The sequence below is a fragment of the Acyrthosiphon pisum genome, chromosome X (genome assembly GCF_005508785.2).
Source record: "Acyrthosiphon pisum isolate AL4f chromosome X, pea_aphid_22Mar2018_4r6ur, whole genome shotgun sequence".
Lineage (NCBI taxonomy): Eukaryota > Metazoa > Arthropoda > Insecta > Hemiptera > Aphididae > Acyrthosiphon > Acyrthosiphon pisum.
In genome coordinates, this window is record NC_042493.1 from 48,892,748 (window position 1) to 48,892,976 (window position 229).

Sequence of the window (229 nt, forward strand, 5' to 3'; positions counted from 1 at the left end):
GCTAATGTATAACCGCAAAATTCTATTTGCAGTAGTCAGCCACCTTGAATGTGCTTGTTTACCTGCTAAATCTATGGAACATTCACCATTTATTATGCTTACACAAATGTTGAATAAATATTTTTGTTCAGTACTTAAATCAATTGCGGTTTCTAAAAACGGCATATTACCTTTAATAGGTTTAAATTTTTTAACTGGTAACTTATGACAATTCTCTAGTTGTTTTCCC